A 20,482-nucleotide genomic window follows, 5' to 3' on the forward strand; every position below is an offset into this window, starting at 1 on the left:
TGCTTCAAATCAGGTACTCAGTATTAACAGGGTTAGATCCCTCAGCTGCAGTTCTGTGGTCTGTAGTTGTTCTCCTCCTAGCGCTTTCTTATCTCAAATAATCATCAGGGAGGCTGTTAAGCAGGTGTGTCTAATTAGACTCAAAGGATTCTGGTAGCTGTGGAGTGGGTTTGCAAAAATAAAAGAGAACTGTAAATGCAAATCACTTTGACTTACATGCCGGAGCAATTTCCCCTGCAATCAATGTTACAATCAGTAAAGGTTATTCAAACAGGGCGTAATGTTGGGAAACAAGTAAAGACAAGTCTGTGAAGCAGTCAAGTAGGCATTAAAGTATCTAAGACATTTAGAACCTACTTTTCCTGCCATGTGTAATTATCCGAATGTTGATGCTGCAGGGCTGCTACTTACTGTGAATTGTGGGTTGTTCTTCAGAAGAGCTGCACAGAGTTAAACAATGAGCCCTATTGTGCAGGTCCTACTCCCAGGTGTCGTGGTTTATTGTACGGTCACAGGCAAGTCAGGGATCTTCTTCCCCTACATTGAATGTGGCGCACAATAAAAACACATTTATTTTTATCATTTAGGTCCTTTTTGATAAGCCCTCGAACCCGTCTTGCAGAAAACCTCAACAAATGCCCAGTGCCTCAATGGATTAGGAACCAGGCTGGTATGTATTAATAAGGTATTTATTACAATATTTATTAAAGTCAAATTAGAACAGATTACATCAGCCACCAATGTTGTGGTAACACAAAGAGAAAATATCCTTTTTAGTAAAGTACCCCCAATATAAGCAAAGAACAGTTCAAAGCACACCAGGAAAATGAATGCAAACAGAATTATACTTTGGTCCCAGCAACCCTCACCCCACAAACATACACTAGGCTTAACGCTTTTGAATGGAAGGCAGTCGCAAGAAGTGGGAACACAAGGGACAAATAGTATTTGGTATATGATTCACAGAAACAATATGACAGTAAGAAAGGTAAGGGGAAAATTAATTTTCCTGAGCATAATGGTAAAATCGGTTGTTAATTATTTAGCACCACTTATATGGGAAAGAATGGAAAAAAATGGGGAATTCTTATTTCTATACCTGACAGGAACAAATAGGGCTTTAGGATTGTGGTCAGAATAAAATTGGAAAATCGATGTTGGTATGTTTTGAGAAAGAAATGCAAATGGGAATTCATTTTTTTAGCTCACAATGGGAACACATGGACACTTTCATTTTGGACCTTACAGTGGGAACACAGGGACAATTTTGTTTTGCATCTTACACTGGGAACACACATGGAAACAGGGCTTTTTGAAGTTAATTCTTTTGGCAAATCGTTATGACTATAGCGGCTCAGAACCCACTGGGAAAAAGATTGGTAGTTTCGAATACCAACAATACAGATCCCGTGAATTAAATGGAGAAATTAATTGATTTACTTTGATAAATATGCTAAAGATCTACACCGGCAAATGGGATTTTTCAATGGGGAAATATCTAAGAAAATGCTCAAAGAATATAGGGCTTATGCAAACTATGGCTTGGGGTAATTCTACTTACAGGAGAGGTCTGGACTGGGCATCAGAGAGTGTCAGGGCACACTGATGGGACAGCCAAACGGGATCAGTCAAAGGTCTCTTCTCCTTCCTCCAAGGATCCCAATCAGTCTCTATCTCTCTCCACTGCACGGTTAGGCCTCTCTCTCTGCTGGGATGTTCACGCCAGATTTCGGCAGCAGGTCACCTCATGGAATTAGCGGGAAAAGTCCAGCTCTCAGGCAAGCTGACTTAATTATAGAGCAAATGACATCGCAATCTTGTCATCATTCCTGCAGAAGGGATTGGTTAATGCTCACTACCCCACTCCCCTCTGTGTGCTGATAGGACAAGCAAAGGATGTGGGGGTGCTTTGGGACACTGAGGGAGGAGAGACCTCCATCATCTCACTTCAACAGGTGGGCTCGGTCTACTTCAGGGACTTCAAAATAATGTCACAACATGATAAATACCTTTAATCTCCACGTTTTGACATACATGAATACATTTTCAAAAACTACATTTTACAGTGAATCACATGAGACTAGTCAGGTGTCTGTAAGCCATTCCTGTGCAAAGATACTGTTTTTCTCTGTTTATTCTGAAACTATATTGGTGCAAATCATGGCACTTTATGGGCGTCAAATGAATCATACTTGGCATGCTTTATCAATTTTTTGCAATGCTGGTAAACACAAGGAGAGCCACATGACATTTTCATGAATATCTTTAGTTGTGTTTATCCCACCAAAATTGTTTTGGCCTGGTCATAAGGGGTTCGTTTTGGCATGGTCATAAGGCGAAAGGACAGTGTCGGAAGCGTTCCCCCCTTGCGTGTCTCTGCGTGTCTCTGCGTTGCTGAGCTGCGTTACGTTGCTGCTATTGTGGGTGGAGGTGCGGTTTGACACGTCCACAGCTTTGCTGTTCGAGCTTCGACTATCGTGCCCCTTTGGAAGCAGGCGTTTTGGCGAGCTGCCGCCCCTCGCTGCCTGCAGTTTGCAGCCTACGGTCCGCGGCTCCTAAACGAAGGGTTTCCCTCTGTTTATACTGAAACCAGGAGCCTCGGAATCCAAGAGCATTGACGGCCGCCACCCAGCATCTTGACCATTAACATAGCCCCGGAGTGGATTGACGGTGCTAGTACGCCCACCGCCGCCGCCGCCTGCTGCCTCAAGATCCTCAGATCACAGTTGGTGAGAGGGGAGGCCGAGTTGGGAGGCATGTGCCATGAGTAGCTGCCAGAGAGCGGTGCACAAACTGTGCTTGAACTGCGCTGAACCGCAACTGCTGAGTGGGACTGCATGGCTGCTGATATCAATATTAACTTGACAGCAGCCTGCAGGGCCCTGGAGTCGAGCTGTGGGGCACTTCACGGATTGTCTTGCTGTGGGCAATTATTGCGAGGTATCAAACAACGCCTCTGTGTTGGCCATTGGGTACCAATACGTGCTATTGACGCCCATTAGCTTCTATCCTGCTGTTTGCCCCCCTTTTTTTATCTTTGGTTGTGAGTGACTGTATGTGTGGGCTCATGCACTTTTTGAGGACTATTGAAGATAGTGATTTGATTGTATAAAGTGGCAGAGTGCCATTTGGAGCAGCGGTCAACTAAATCCCTTCCCTTAATAAAGAGCAGACACGCAGTGAGCAGTTTGGGCCAGGAGACTTTTGGGACTTGTTCCCTTTGATCCTGACCACTGACATATTGAGGAGCTGGTGGGGATTTGTTCCTTTTTGATCTCACATCCTGCCATAGACAGGTGATTGTGGAACTTACTCCCATTGATACTGACCTGTGACACAATCAAGGTGCGGAGGACCAGAGTTGGTGAAAACCCAAATGCCTCCAATGAAGAGATCCACACAGTTTAAGCATAACCTCAGAAGAACTAAGGGAACTGAGAAAGTAAAGAGCCCTCCGAGTAATGATACAGAACGGGCAAAACCCAGGAAGAAAGCCAAGAACGCTATACCGGCTGACCAGGGTATGATTACTGAGTTTTTCCCACAAAACCCTCTCCCTGAAACCAACTCCACTACTATCGAGGAGGATATTGCTCCAGTGCCTCATAACGCTAGTTCTCTATGTTCCTCAAATTATGACGACATAGATAACAATTTGTTACTGGAACTATGCCTAAACATACAAAGAAATATGACACCTGTACCCGGATCACTGCTTATTATCATTGATAGTACCCAAGCAAATAAGCATGGTAATACTTCACATGCAACTCCTACCCCAGTGGAATCAATGGGCAGATTATCAGTATCTCCAAACCTGGCGATGGCTGCTATGGAAGAAAGCCCTGAAGTCGAAAATGAGTGTTTAGCTAATACCTATCCAGGGGCGGCTGAGATTGCAGAGATTCAGTTTTCAGTTGCATCCCTGCAATTCGCCCTTAAAATCCTACTGAAAATGTCTGGGCAAATACTGGACAATTCCAATGCTTTACCCTAGATATGGTCAAAAGGGAGAAAGCTGATGGAATTGCTGACATTGACTGTTCAGCAGATTCAAACCTTTCGGAAGCTATACAACTGGTCAAAGAAATTGAAGAACAGCAAACTGAGGAACAACAAATTCCAGGGCCAGAGGATGATAATGAAATCAATGAACCTTTCTTCTCACGTAAGCAACGAAGAATGGTGAGGAGGGCGGCTGAGAATAAAAGAGCCAAAGCAATGGCTCCTTCCAGGCCCGGTAAGGAATCCACTTGGCATCCCTCAAAGAAAGCCAAAAAAAGAGCGGCCCAAGCAAGGAAAAGGAGGAACTGTGGAGAGGGTAGCCTGACTAGCTGGCTAATACCTGAATGGAAAAAAAAATGAATGAGCTTGATGAGGAGGATGGTAAACTGGAGGGAAACAACGTGAGCGACGAGGATGAGGCTTCGGAGGAGGAGTGCCTCGACAGAATATCTGAGCCACTGGCTTCAACAACTAATATAACTCTACCGACTGAAACTAAAGCTGCCAGGGAAGGAAATCGAATATGTTTGATAAAGAACTTATACTTAAGTAAAGAGCCAAAATGTCTCTCTCGCTCAGAACTGTTATCTAGACTGAGCTATGTACCGCACTTGAGGGTCCTTAAGTCAGATGACTTCCAATTCGTGGAACCATTAAAAGGCCCAAATCTCGAGGTCACAGCGCTCCATTGCAAGTTTCTATCAACCGCACAATTGCTAAGGAACTATAAGATTGAATTGAAAGCTGTTGATGTGGAGGTTGATGCTGACTTGAATGACGTTGACATAAGCTATCTGCCCAAAAAGGTAGATCTACCAGTTGAGACCAGTGCCTGTCCTAACCTCCCTCAAGGGAAGAATGTGGAAGTTTCGGACATCCAACAAGTATTAAAATGGCTGGCCGATTCGCTACCTGGAGTGTTGCTAAAACAATGAGATATTACAATTTTGTCATGGAACTGCAGTGGCTTTGCTCATTTTCTGTCAACAGAGGGCTCTACCAAAATCCTGGAAAAAACATAGTTGCTTTTGCCTTCAAGAAGCCTGGGCGAAGGATCCATTGATTTTGGATTGTTTTGTCACTTACCAAATGGCAGCAAAAAAAGGCGTAAAGGGCAGACCTTATGGTGGCCTTATCACAGGGTAGCCAACACCTTTGGTTCAAAACTAGTAGAAACCCAATGTGCTAGTAACATGGTAGTGGTTGAAGTCTACTACGACAATGAGGCAGGAAAGGATCACTTCCAATTAGTCAGCCTTTATAACCTCTCTGGTGCATTACTAAGAGAACAACTGCAGGAGGCTCTTCATGACCTATTGGCTACCTGGTTGCTAAAACTCGGAAACACTGGGGTAATAGTGATTCGCAATTTTAACTGCCACATGACCGGGATTAAAGGGAAGTCCCATAACCCGAAATTAAAATCTAATAGCTGCATGCAACATACTAAATATAGTAATTCTGAAGGCCGAGGGTGGGAACATTTATTTCACTTATGGGACTTTGAAATGGTCAATGGTAAACCATTAGTGATTATCCAGGACGCAATACTTTGTCTAATGGAACCTCCTGCAGTACTTTAGATTACATCTTTGTTTGCCCAAGATTACATGAGATGGTGGATGATATGCAAGTAATCCCTAACGAGTGGAGTGACCATGCCACACTTATATGCAAACTGACTACCAGGGTAATAGACCCCCCTGCCATCAATATGGGTAACATTAAGCTAAACAAAGCTGGTTCACGGATTAATTGGTCGGATAATAATGTAGCCCATGCCGTGGCAGCTTTGACTAATGATAACTTACTACTTCTACCGAATTTTGAGGAGATGTCGATCAATTCCATCGAAAATTGGATTTACTCTTTTGTTGAGACTCATGCAGTTTGTCGTATAGGAGCTATGACCATTTGGGGGGAAAAAAGCCTCCTTTTGATAGAATGATCAGAGATGCCAAGAGAGAGTGTAGAGCAGAACTTCGGGTTGCTAAGAGACAAATATGTGATCCCGACCAGTATTATATTAAGGTAAGGAGTGTTAAAAATAGATACAGAGCCATCATCAAGGCCAAAAAGGAAATCTGCTAAAATCTTGTCTTGGCAAAGGCTAGTAAATACGATCTGTACCAGTAACACCCGTAATATATGGTCTTTACTGGGCGAAGCGCGGAGCACTGTACAAGGCCCATTAGTTAACCCTATTAAGGTCGAAACTGGTTAGCATTCCTTGAAAATCGCAATTTCAAGGAAGCTATGGAGGAATCTTGTCCATTGACCAGTATTCCGTTAATTCCGCCCATTAACCCTTCTTATGAAAAGGTGATAAATATGATTACGGAATTAAAATCCTCACGTGCCCCAGGCCCTAATGGACTAGCAAACATTGTGATGAAGTCTCAACCTGAATTTGGCCATCATTACTAGTTATTATGTTTAAAAATATCCTAAATGTGGGGAAAATACCTAGGACCTGGCAAACGGCGGTTCTTATACCTGGTCTTTAAAAAGGGAAATCGAGCGGACCCCAGCAACTATAGACTCCTTTCAATGTTAGATGCCACAGGAAAGATATTTGCCTCACTCTTATTAAATGAGCTACAGCTCTGGGTAGAGCAAGCTGATATACTTTGCAAATTTCAGAGTGGATTTAGGCAGGGCTATTCCACGGCACATAACTTCATGGTTATGGACTTCCTAAGAACACGAGCTAGATCAGGGGGACAGCCCCCATTATATGCCCTCTATATAGACTTCTCTGCGGCATTCGATTCTATTCCCAGAGATTGTCTTTGGCAGAAGTTAAAGTCAATGGGCTGCCTTGAGGGCCTGATCTATTATCTCAGATTGCTCCATCAGAATACCTCTGTAAAATTAAAACTGGACCAGGAAGGTCAACCACCAGAAGTGTGCTCCAAAATAGAGGGGTCAAACAAGGTTGTGTTACTTCTCCCTTAATATATAATCTATACGTACATTACATCCCCGTGGCCATTAGGGCTGCGACTAACTGCCCACCGAAAATAGGAGATTCCATCTGTCCTGTTCTTGCCTACGCAGACGACCTAGTAATACTTGACCACAACATCAGTGGGCTGCGTAGGTCGGCCCTTGCCCTGTGGGAATATGCTGTGGGAACAGCCTTAAAATTAACCTGGAAAAAACTAAGGCCATGAGATTCACCCAAAAGAATACCTCCCGTGTCCAGCTGAGAGTGGGCCTCGATATCATCACCTACATTCCTTATTATCGTTATTTAGGGGTCGAATTTGAGACCATCGGGGATTATGGAACATGCAAACAGTCATGTATCTCAAGAGCGGCACAATTAACCACCCTGTTCCATAGATTCACAGTGAATCAGGGAGGTTTCACTATCTGGGGCACACGTCAACTTTATGTTAAAGTATTGTCCCCTATGATCATTTATGGTCTGAAAGCTCTCCTTAATACTGACTTGAAATGGTTACAGGTGATAGAAGGAAAATGTTGGCGCTCTATCCTGAGTCTACCACCAGGAATTCCCATGGAAATAATAAGATTAGAACTGGGATTGAACTCACTGAAAGCTCTAGTCTTAAAAAGCGCTACTGAGAATGAGTGGTGAAACAAATAACAGGCTGCTAAAGGCCGTCCACCAAGAGATCTCTAAGGAGAATCCCCTGTGTCCCGCGAAGGAGCAAATGTCCAAACTGCTGACGGCCATTGGGTGGCAAACCCGGGTGGGTAGTGTTACAGAGGAAGTACAGAGGGCCCTGGGTAAACGTATAGATCTCTGGGATTGGCTAAAGAACTATGCCCATCTCCGGAAAGTAAAAAGCTATCAGTTTGTCCAGTATAGATTATACAACTTTAAAAAACCTCAGAGCTACCTCAATCTGTGCCCTGATGTGAGACTTAGACACTTCATCTTACTTTAAAGGCTCGAACAACTACCCACATTAATGATCACCGGGAGAAGAGACAGGATTGCTCCTGAACTACGACTTTGCCGTTTATGTAAGGAAATGAATCAGCCAGAGACGGCCAGGCATTTGTTGACTGAATGCCACCAGATGCTAAGTGCCATAATCCTCGGCTTGGGTAATTTTGTGCATAATCATGGATACATCAAAGAGGAACTATTCTGGTATCATTGCATTCATTCTAACAGCATGAGACTCCCGATGGTATTGTATAATATTTGGCTGAAGGTGGAAACAAGCCTTAATATAACCATATAGGAGGACACAAAGATGAACTACTGAACAGTTACTGTCTAAGGCTAATTGACCCCGCCATTTATCACGGGTGTGCATCTAAGCAAAACTATTACAATGGTAAACCTTTAGTGCCATGTTAACTATATGTTGGAAGTTCGCCCTGAAGATTAGCCACTATTAAGAGGCATTGTATGCTTTTTTGCTAAAACCAAACTATTGTTTTCAAAAAGTTATGAGATGAAGACATGATGGTTTGATTGTTTAGGGAATTTGATGTTTTTATTCTCGTTATTTATAACTTTGTAGCTAAATTGTTATGTATTCCCTTTTTATCACAATTTTTACTCTATATATGTTTTCTTTTTCTTCTTATGTAAAAGCTATACCAATGTAAACTAAATCACAATAAATATTATTATTATTATAAGGGGTTCAAAAATCCTAGTATGACTTTTGTGCGATGTATATTGTCAATGTTACACAATAACATGCATTTCCCACATTTTAAACAATGGCCAGTCCCCCCCACTCATTAGCTCAGGCCCCTGCTTTTTTTAAGTACCAGTTCTGCTCTGTTCAGGCATGATGTCACTAGAGGGATCTGTGTTTAGATTAACCTGCCCCTTTCAAGAGATAATGACTAAGCTAATGCATTTTATGGTGGTTGCAACCCGGAGGTCACCAGGGCTGTAGATCAGACCCAATCTTATCTGGTCCACCCTGCATTTACCATCTAAGAGCCTCCTATTTTTTGTATTTTTAAGGAGTAGCACTGACAATGAATGCAGCCAGGGCTAAATCTCCAGGGCATCCAAGGGAGACCCTGAAGTTGAATTGCACATCTGAAGAAATAGCCAGCAGGGCAAAGCCTTTGAAGCTCACAGCCTGTAATTCGTACATCAATGCATTTTAAATTACCTTAAGGCACACAATTTTCAAAGTATGCATGTGAGTTTCTTAAACATTGTTCATGAAGATGAGCTTATAATAGGCAGGAAAAGTCTAGCAAGCATTTTGTTGAACATATTATTAGTTTAGAGGGAAAAATGAAATGACATGCATTTGTTTATTTCACAGAAAAAGGCTTTGCTTCACTACCACGGCTTGCAAAACAATCTTGGCATTTTCATTTCTTTCCTAGAAATCTCAGTGCAGCTCTCCATAGATGTATTAACACAATATGTCCATGTGTGTTTTTGTTCATTCATGAAAGGCAGTTCACATATGTTTTCATCTGGATGTTTTTAGGCCCTCTTTTTCTCCTTTTTTGTTTTGGTTCCATAGGCCTTATGTTGGACATCATTTCTGCCAAGGCCTTTCATTTCGGGGCATGCGCACCAATGACTCTGGACTTTTTATTCATGGCATCCGGGGCTATTTCACCCCACACGGAATGTGTTCTGTTCCCAATCTGCATCTAAGACAAATTCTTGATGCAGTCAGGTATCCCTATACAACAGATAGTGGGTGGGTACCTCTTGAAAGGGTTATTTAGTGGAGCTACCATTATGTGTAAATTATACATGGGTTATCCAAGGCAATGACTACATCTGCACCCCCCATACTCCTCAAAATATAAAACTTAGAAAGCTTATATTCAAATCTTTGTGTGTGCATATAAAATTATTATTTGAAGATGCCTATATCACGTTCCCACACAAGCTACAGAGGTCATTATTTCCCTAGTTACCCATAGTGCTGTGATTGAAGCAAGCTTTGGCAAAGCCAATACGACTGAGCTTTGTTAGTAATAGATTGAGTTCATGTGTTTCTTGTATAGTGTCAGCACGATAACAGAGAATGAGAATGGCATTGTGTGTTGAGTACAAATGTATAAGAATTGTTGCAAGATGGACTCCTTGCTTAGTAAGTGGTAAGTGGGTCAGTCTGCTTGCTGAAGCCGTGATGGTTTGGTTAGCACTTGTGGACATAACCTCCTTGGTGAAGAGGGGGGAGTATTGTTGTGTTGATAGTGCCCTTGATACGAGTTCAAATATTATTTGTGATAAGGGTAGTATACTTGCTATGAGTGTGACATGTGCTTGTTAAATGGTGTTAGTGCAGATTGTGCGAGTACTGAGGGTTGGACTAGCAAGGGCTCAGGCCAGACAATCACCAAATATTGCCCTTGTGCCAGGGCTCTGCAGGGCTGTCTAAAGTGACTTTCCCGAATAGATCTCTTCATTACAGCAATGCAAATACAAAGTTTTATGACAATACTGTGCACATATACATAAACAGTTAATTTAAACATATATATATATATATGTATATATATATATATATATATATATATATATATATATATATATATATATATATATATATATTACAATATATATATCACATGGACGCATTAGCGTCCATGTAGTTATGGTTAAGTTGGTGTTTCCATAGGAAGAGCATTTTTTGGGCGGCTTATAACTTCGCTCCCTCTGGACGAATCCTCACCAAACTATGAAAAAGAAGTATATGACCCACTCTGAATTTTTCTGCAAAGTTTGGTCCAGGGGGGGCAAAGTTATATGGGGGTCCCAAAACTTTGCGCACACCTACAGCCCAAACCGCTGGACAGATTTACACCAAATTCGCAGCAGGAGCGGGGCTTGGTCCCGAAAGCGTGCTTTTGCAAATTTGGTGTAAGTCCGTCCAGTAGTTTTTTTTAAAATGAAGAAAATGTAAGCCAAAAAAATTAGTGATATCTCCGTTCGCTCCGCGGACGAACTTCCCAGTTTGCTCCGCGGACAGCACCCTGATTGGCCGAGCGGCTTGCGTGATGTCCGCGGACATGTGACGTGTTCGCTGATTGGACGGCGTGGGGCATGGAGCGCATCAGATTTTCTGTGGCGCCCGCCATCTTGCATTCACCGTCTTGCATTCACCGTCGACCGCGAACAGCGCAGTGAAACTTGGATTAAACATTGTATTTAGTGGAGTGTGTTGGTGTGTAAGAGTGTTTGGGGAGGGTGGGGGAGTATGAGATAGGTTCAATGTTCTGTTTTTTTTATCTGCTAGATGCTTTTGTTGTGTTCGATTTGTCTGCGGACAACACGGCTGTTCTGAAATTTTGTAAATAAACTAAATGGTGGGGTGTTCTGAGGACGGAGTATGTGTCCGTTTTGTTAGCAAGCAAGCTAAAATTGAGCTAAGAACACTCGCGGTGTCCTTAAATGTTCGTACATAAACAAAATGGGAGTGTCCTGGGGACGCTGTCCGTATTGTACTCTGGCAAATTGAATGTGTTCTAAGAACACTTGCGGTGTCCCGAAATGTTTGCAATTAAACAAAATGGGGGTGTTCTGAGAACGCTGTTCGTATTGTTTGTTGAAAGTGTTCTAAGAACCCTCCTTATGTCCGCTGATAGTACAATTTCCTATGGGCCTTACCCGACTTTTTGTCCACTAAAGAAACGATAAATCAGGCTGCTGTGCGCCGATATTATGTGATAATCCTATCACTTGCGCCATTGACCTGGCTGACCTGCTTTTGCAACACTAAATCATATGTGCCGCCCCTAAGCCTGACATTATCAAAGCATTCATATTCCCTGCCTCTCTCTGTGACGTTACAGGGTGCGTAGCCAAACGCACTCAGTCGTTTCCAGTCCTACGCAACTTTACACAGTACCCGGAAAACAACACACATCATCTCACAACACAGCGTGCCACAATTCGGAATATGAAACTGTGATTTAAAAGCAAACAGCAAGATTGTACAGTTCGTAAAGTACATTTATTTGACATCAAATGTTTAAAGAATATTCAGCGATTTGCATTTGTCTTTGTTGTCGATCCGCAAAAGTTCATCTTGAGCCACGCGCTGTTCCTTTGCTGTACAGAGGGTGTTAGATCAGCTTACAACACAGTGCGCCACAATTCGGAATATGAAACTGTGGTTTAAAAGTAAACAGCAAGATTGCACATTTGGTAAAGTACATTTATTTCACATCAAATGTTTAGAGAATATTCAGCGATTTGCATTTGTCTTTGCTGTTGATCAGCAAAAGTTCATCTTGAGCCAAGCGCTGTTCCTTTGCGGTACAAAGGCTGTTGGTTTATGATAAAAGAAGCAAATAGTCACACTAATAATCGGAAGGCTGCTCCAACAACGAGGCATTAGGGTACACAGGCTGTTGGTTTATGATAAAAGAAGCAAATGGTTGCACTGATAATCGGAAGGCTGCTCCAACAATGAGGCATTAGACCACCATAATGGTTGGTATGTTGCTTCTAGCCACTAGTACTGCATAAGGGCATATTGGTCCTTAGCGATTGTCCCATAAAATGGTGAGGGTCATGAAGTTGCTTACATGGAGCTGCACCTGGCAGTTAAAGAAACCATCGGCTGGGGTCTGAAAATCGTGGCATTGACAATACGGAAGGACGTACCTGTTTTAAAAAACATAAATTAGTCTCACCAGCCGATCTTCATTAAAAATATTAATTTTATTCATTAGGGCTTGAAACTATTTGCTAGCGAGGATAGTGCAACAGAGTATGTGAACTTATTCCCATTAACCCACCCTCTGTCCTCTGCCTTTTTCAGAGCCCTCTAAGCGACATGGGACCAATTCGGCAGTGATAGTGCGTGGTAGAAAACACTACGCCACATTGAAAGAACAAGTACAACTTAACCGGGCTTTAACACCACGCTATTGTTATTATATTCCGGTATAAAATAAGGGTTACTTACATTATATTGGCATTTTCCATTGTCTAAGCGTAGTGCAGTCCCAAAATACGACTCCGTCTGTGCCAACGATCTTTCTCATAGAGATATAATATATAAAAGTGGTTTCGTTTCAGAAATGTGATCCTTATCGTGTCTTACGTTTTTGCAACACTCCTTCAAAAGAAGTCTTTTAGCACGATCCCTGTCTGTCAAGGTAAAAAAACAATAGAACCTTATAGTGCGAGTCGTGGGCCTCTCCGGCACGCAAGCAAAAAATGGAAGCAGCTTCACTGTAAACGACCATAAATTCTTAGTTTGCAACATTCTGTGTACAGCCATCTCTGAGAAATTGCATTTTACACTCCATCTTTGTATATTGTTTGCGTGCTAATAAAAAAACTTTGTTAACTGGACGTTATGGTTCCAAGTAAAACCAAACAACCCCTAAAATTCGCCAGTTATGGTAAGCTAAGCAACCATAACTCGCTCCACCACCGTGCACTGCTAAGACTAACACCCACAACATCAAAGATGACATCACAAATGTCATTGATGACATCACTGATGACATCACATGTGTATGTACTTTTCATGAAATATGTGTACAAGGGATTCTTATTATAATGTTGCGAAAAAAGTGTCAAGGATCATTGCCATAAATATCTACCCTAATTAGTGCTTTGAACGATGCATTGATATAAATAGCCTTCTATTATGGGGTTCTATCTAGTATACTAACCTACTAATGCAGAAACATAGCATTGTGTGCAGCGTACAAGATGAAGGTATAATATTTGTAATGTTAATATGTTGAATAATTAAATGATAATTGTTTTCTTAATAGATTTTTGTGTACTTTGAAATATGTAATAAGTAGCTAATAAAACCCATGTATTACATAATTGCATGACTATAGAGAAAACACAAAGAGACAAGAACACATACCAATATACATATACATAGGGTAAATAGCAGCTTTGAAACAGAGTAATCATCATTTATTTGCATGAAATTAATGCTGTCTTTAAAGCTTGTGTCTTCCCCTATGTATATGTTTCATATGATGTGACTGGACTCTAAGGGAATTACTATAAGAACCTACTTGTAGGATACGTCTACAAATAAAATAGAATTTTTAGTTTCTGACTGTTACTGAAGAAAACCATGTGGCCTAGAAAAAAGAGTGAACATGAAGAACACTTGCGGTGTCCTGAAATGTTCATACATAAAGAAAATGGCGGTGTTCTGAAGACGTTGTCTGCATTCTTCGCTGGCAAGTTGCATGTGTTATAAGAACACTCACTGTGTCCTGAAATGTTCGAAAATAAACGTTATCCATATTGTGTGACTGCTTAGTGTATGCAATGAGGGAATGGCACAGAGAGTGAAGTGAAAATGGTAGAAGGGCTGTCCAAGAGTTACGCGGTCCGCGGACACCGCGGCTGTCCGTGGACTGGGCGTGCTACATCCGGGGTTTTCCAGCAAATCCAGCATGGAAAGAAGACTGTAGGGATCAGCCAATCAGATGTTGAGGTTGTGGATTTGTGTTGAAAGGGACTGTGTGTAGTTAAGATGGCAGAAGTGGGGAACGTCAGGGTGTTGGTGCTTGGAGATATGTTTGTGCATGGTTTACAACAGTATGCTCAATGCAGGCATGTTGCAAAGAATTTTGTTGTTAAAGGAGTGGAGGTGGTGTGGAGCACTGTGCCTGATTGCAATGTACAGGGAATTGTACAAGTTTGTGAAGATATGGGCAGGATGAACAGTCCCCATGTGGTAGTTTTGCACTATGGTGCTTTCCATTTGGGCTATGTCAGTGCCCCTACTTTGTTGTCAGATTTGGAACACTTGGTTCAAGCAGTAATGAACATCCTTCCAAATGCCAAAGTAATTTCTTCTGGATTACTACCTAGGGCAATATGGGACAATAGTTCAGTTTTTTGACCTCAGCAAAACAACTCTAGGTGTGTAATCAACCGAGGCAGGTCTGCCTTCATGCTTAGAGCTGGTATGTTCTTCTGTAATAATGAGAATATTGATTCCAGTAATGCTGTTTATTTTAAAGAAGATGGCATTTCCTTATCTTTTATGGGAAATGCCATGCTGTTTTGGAATGTAAGGGTTGCTTTGGAGAAGGTTATGTGACGATTTTAGGAGTAAAGTAAGAAAAGAAAAATACAAAATAACAGGTGTCTGTCAAGCATCTGCAAAAAAACCAAAAAAATGGCTCTTTTCAGAGCCAACCTCAAAGGGGAAATGGGGCACACTATTTAAATTTACATTCACCACGCTCACATTTTCGATATGTCCGCGGACATTGCGGTAGTCCGCTGGACATCGAAATCACTAGCTAGGGGTTCAGTATGTTCTATGTTACATGTATTTAAAGTCAGGGATGTCATCTTTGATGTCCTGGGTGTTAGTGTTAGCAGTGCACGGTGGCGTGAGTTATGGTTGCTTATCTTACCATAACTGCTGAATTTCAGGGGTTTTTCGGTTTTACTTTGAACCATAACCTCCCTTTAACAACGTTTTTTCACTGAATTTCATAGGTTTTTAGTTGCGCAACTTAACCATAACGTCCCTTTAACAAAGTTTTTTACTGAATTTCATAGGTTTTTAGTAGCAAAACTTAACCATAACGCCCCTTTAACAAAGTTTTTTTTACTGAATATATATATATATATATATATATATATACACACACATATTTAAAACAAAATGAAACACTTACCTCAGCAAACCAAACCCTAAATTTAGTGGTCCTCTGGGCTGCTAAATTAAGGCTTTTGGGCTGGCACATGCAACATTTTCACCCACTTATTCACCCACCAGTTACACAACTCCTTTCACTCATAAATAAAAACAAATACACCGTTAATATCAACACATGCACCCAACATACACATAAACATTTACAGTTAATTTAAATACATTACACAGCCTGCGAGGTGGCCGTGTAGTTATGGTTAAGTTGGACAACTCACAGGAAGCTTATAACTTTGGTGCCATTAGACAACTCCTCACCCAACTTTGCAAAAAAAGTATATGTCCACTCCTGAATGATTTTGCAAAGGTTAATGCTGTCTGGGGGTGTGGGAGGAGGGTGATTATAGGGGCAGTCCCAAAACCTTTGAAATCTTCATAAACACAATGGGAAAATATGTTTGCTCACACCTACAGTCCAAACCGCTTTATGGATTTGCACCAAACTTACGCAAGGAGAGGCAGTTCAGTCCCAAAAGCGTGCTTTTGCAAATTCCGGTAGTTGTTTCTAAAATGGCCAAAAAAGTAGGTCGAAGAAAATGAATGATATCTGTGTCCGTACCGCAGACTCAGTTCCTGATTTGGTGTCAGCTGACACCTCTGGACCAATCAAAGAACTGTGTGACATTCACGGACATTGTACATCATACACGCCCACTGCTTGGTCATTTAAAAACATGAGGTGCATCAAAACCTTTGAAACGGATGTCATGTTGGATTCGCAAACTGCACCCGTTGTCAACAAACATTGCAGTAAAAACATATTAAAACACAATATTGCACTTGTCAAACTAACGAAATAGTCTATGGGTAGGTGAGGGGAGAAGAGGATGGGATGGAATATGGCCATATAAAGCACAAAATTGGGTGTTTTTTCTTCTATGAAGTCCACAAACATCCCAGATGTTCCGGGCATTTACTGGGATGTTCGCAAACTTAACAAAAGTTTGAGGATATCCATGCATATTTGTGCATTATAGGGTCGTTGAAACATTTTTTTTGAATGGATTATAAGCTTGGAGGCATTCAATACAACTACATGGAATTTTGATATATCATGTAAGACCCAACTTTGAATGCTTCTGCAAGGTCTGGTGCTGTTTGACCAAGAAGGGGCAAAATTAGAGGGGGCTGGCAACATTTGTGAACGGCTTATATATTTGGTGTTGTTTGATGAATCTGCGGGCAAGGTTGGAAAATGATTGTAGACCCAACTTTGAATGTTTTTGAAAGGTTTGTTGGGATTTTGTCAAAAGGGGGCAAAATTAGAGGGGCGCAATCAACATTTTTGGGTGGCTTATAACTTTGTTGCCGTTGGGCAAGTCTGCACAGAAGATTAGAGACCCAACCTTCAATGTTTGTGCAACGTTTGAATGGATTGTGTTAGTGGGGGCTATGTTATAGCACATATTGTTGTACGTACATTTTGACACTTATTCATAAAATATGGATGGATTTGCAGCAACATTGTGCGAGAAGCATTGGTAAAGACCCGAAAGCATAGTTTCGCAAACATGTCAGTGTTTTATTTTTTGAAATATGTCATAATGTAGGGACAACAAATAGTATTGATAGAGCTTTGGTGACTGAGGTATGTAACCAGTGGCCATGGCAGTGGCCAGATTGTCCGGATCATGGCAAATCGGCATGGCCACCATGGGACCGGCTATGTGGTAAAGTTTTTCGAAATCTGGATAGGTTTGAATGGGAAAGAAAAGTCTGCTCATGTATACAGCCCAAAGTGATGGACAGGATTGCAACAAACATGCACGAGGATAGTCAGCAAGGACCTAAAAGCATGCTTTTGAAAATCTGTCATCTGTTTAATTTTTCCAAAGTGTCAAAATGTAAGTACAAAAAACTTTTGATATAGCTTTGAAGTCTGGGCAGTGGGCCTGGTCCTCGGCAAGGATAAATATCTACTCTGCTTTGCTTATTGGCACATAAAGCATGGCCGAAACCCATGCCCAATGAATGTTGAGGACTGGCCATGCTGTAAGCCATGAGCACTGGCTATTGGTCACTTTATGAGAGTATAATGGACACTGAACGAGGATGCAGGGTAGGTGCAGTGGATAACAGGGGTGGTTTGGTGGGGTGGGGGTCATAGTCGAGCCTCATGCCCTTGGCAATTCAACTATGATTTGCAACCCCAGCATGCACTGCTGATAAGGACGCATATCAGTGTGCATTGCAAAAAATATATTTGTTAAAGGAGGTTTATAGTTCTTTCATATATGTTAAAGGAGACATTATTAATGACTTATATACAGTGATTACTCGGATTCGAGTTAAATTGATTCTGTTATTGCTTCTCTTTAGGGTTTGTACTCCATTGTTACAGATTCCTGGGTGTTGCCTTCAGGGTTCCACACAATTTTAGGGGTTTCTTTTCAATGTTGTTTTCCAAATAAACAATAACTTTTTTATTCGCGTTCTTTGGATTTTGCAACTGATTAAAATTAGAGTAAAATTAGAGTATTAGACCTCGATTGTAGCTAGTCAAAGATGGCTGGTAGACAGAGGTAAACTCCTATTTGTTTAGGGGGAGAATTTTGGAGTGGGCTACGTGTATAACTGTTGTTCGCGTGAATTTTCACACGCGATTGGCCTGGGTACGTGTATTTCAGGGGTGTGTGGGAAGTTTCACACGCGATTGGGCCTGGGGGAGTGGGGTACGTGTATTTCAGGGGTACGCGGGAAGTTTCACACGCCATTGGGCCTGGGGGAGCGGGGTACATGTATTTCAGGGGTGCACGGGTAGTTTCACATGCGATTGGCCTGGGTACGTGTGTTTCAGGGGTGCACGGGAAGTTTCACACGCGATTGGCCTGGGTACATATATTTCAGGGGTGCGCAGGAAGTTTCACACACGATTGGGCCTAGGGGAGCGGGGTACATGTATTTCAGGGGTGCGCGGGTAGTTTCACATGCGATTGGCCTGGGCACGTCTATTCCAGGGGTTCACGGGTAGTTTCACACGCGATTGGCCTGGGTAAGTGTATTTCAGGGGTGCGCGGGAAGTTTCACATGCGATAGGGCCTGGGGGAGCGGGGTTCGTGTATTTCAGGGGTGCGCAGGTAGTTTCACACGTGATTGGCCTGGGCACATGTATTCCAGGGGCTCGCGGGTAGTTTCACACGCGATTGGCCTGGGCACGTATATTCCAGGGGCTCGCGGGTAGTTTCACACGCGATTGGCCTGGGTATGTGTATTTCAGGGGTGCACGGAAAGTTTCACACACGATTGGCCCTGGGGGAGCGGGGTACGTGTATTTCAGGGGTGCACGGGTAGTTTCACACGCGATTGGCCTGGGCACGTGTATTCCAGGGGCTTGCGGGTAGTTTCACACGCGATTGGCCTGGGCACGTGTATTCCATGGGCTCGCGGGTAGTTTCACACGCGATTGGCCTGGGTACGTGTATTTCAGGGGTGCATGGGAAGTTTCACACGTGATTGGGCCTGGGTACGTGTATTTCAGGGGTGCATGGGAAGATCAACACGTGAATTGGCAGTGTGGGTTCTCCCAGGTGTCCCCTCTGCCCCCTCCACGTCTACTGCAGGCAGCCCACACCACAGGGGACTACCCTGCACACCTGGTCATGTCCCGCAGGCAGCCCATGCACCATGGGCATGCCCCCCAGCCAAGCCACATGTCACGTTGCAATATGATAACCAACTCATGTCTCCCAGCACACCCAGCCCCCAGCAGTGAGGGGCACCTGCCAGCAGGCCCCCACTCATGTCCCACTCATGTCCCCCTGCACCCCCAGCCCCCAGCAGTGAGGGGCACCTGCCAGCAGGCCCCCACTCATGTCCCACTCATGTGCCCCTGCACCCCCACCCCCCAGCATTGAGGGGCACCTGCCAGCAGGCCCCACTCATGTCCCACTCATGTCCCCCTGCCCCAGCTCGTGACGATCCTCAATCATGGCCCTTACGGGCAGTCTACCCAGCACAAAGACCCAACCAAGTATTGCATCCAGCCACATAGAAAAGCCAATTACATGATACAACCCCAATGGCAAGTATGTAAATGAACACATGTCCGTCACACACACACAATGGTTGCAAGTGAATGTGAAAACCCATATCCTTACATGCATGAAACCAATGAGAGAATACCATACATCGAAGTATAAAGAAAAATATGTATTAAACACAACATGAATGGAATTAAAATCAAACAAACAACAATGGGAATTTAAAAAGAAAAGCTGCATGTCCTTAAAAGAATGAAACACACAAAATCATAATCCAAAGAAATCCAAAAGAAATGGTGTCCAAAGTCACAGTCCAACAAAGCAAATCCAAGGTGAAAAAGAAAGTGTAAACCATTGCTCCATGGTGAAATCATAAAAAAAAGAGACGCTTCCAATGTTGAACTATATACAGATGAACAATCCAGGGTCTATGAGCCCAACTGAAGAAACTAAACCTATCAAAAAAGTCTACAGAATAAACTATATACATAAATGTGGGACATAGTCCATGCGCCCCAAAGGGAAGAAAAAAAGAAAGGAAACATAACACTAATGAACTATAAAATGGCAGCGGGCAAGTCCAACGGCTCACTGGTTGATGTCATGGGCCAGGGCATCATCGAACTCCTGTTCAATGGCTTGGAGGCGGGCATGTTCACTGGCCCTGAGGTCTCGCAGGGATAATGCGGTGTCCACCTCCAACTCCCTGCAAATACCCTCGAGGCACTCAGGCCGCCTCAGCGCCCTGCGCATGGAGTTCTCGGCCCTGACCATTGTGAGACGCTCCTCCTCTGCCCGCCGCCGCTCCGCACCTATCGGCTGGCCCAACCGCTGCCACACGGAAGACACTGCCAT

This window comes from Ambystoma mexicanum, chromosome 13 (assembly GCF_040938575.1).
Source record: "Ambystoma mexicanum isolate Mex_15411 chromosome 13, UKY_AmexF1_1, whole genome shotgun sequence".
Lineage (NCBI taxonomy): Eukaryota > Metazoa > Chordata > Amphibia > Caudata > Ambystomatidae > Ambystoma > Ambystoma mexicanum.